A 446-nucleotide genomic window follows, 5' to 3' on the forward strand; every position below is an offset into this window, starting at 1 on the left:
CCCCGCTCCATACCGCCCATTTCTCTCTCCCCCGGACGCGAGGGGCTGCCCGCTTTCTGCCCGGTGCAGATCCCCCTTTTCTCTCTCCTCGCTTTTTAATCACGCTTCTGAATTTGAAGGGATTGTTCTTTGGAACATATGACAGGGTTTAAAGCTCTCATTACATATCAATAGACGGAACCTTTGCACGGAGCTTGTCCTCATTCTTCAGCGTGTGAGCAATAGCTGTGGCTCCCTGGCTCTGGCTTCCCCATGGACACACGCGCGTGCACGGCCCGCTTGTCTCTAAATAGTGGCCCACGGAGCAGAACCCAGACGTGGGAACCGTGTTGTCCCGTGGGGCTCGGGGGGGTGCTGGCGGATCGTGTAATTTGTGTCTGGTGTCACGGGGGAGGCTGTGCGTGGCGGCGGCGGGGCGCTGGGACACGCCGTGCGTGGCAGGGGCC

The sequence above is a fragment of the Egretta garzetta genome, unplaced genomic scaffold, assembly GCF_000687185.1.
Source record: "Egretta garzetta isolate BGI_Z169 unplaced genomic scaffold, ASM68718v1 scaffold79, whole genome shotgun sequence".
In the NCBI taxonomy this organism is placed as follows: Eukaryota; Metazoa; Chordata; class Aves; order Pelecaniformes; family Ardeidae; genus Egretta; species Egretta garzetta.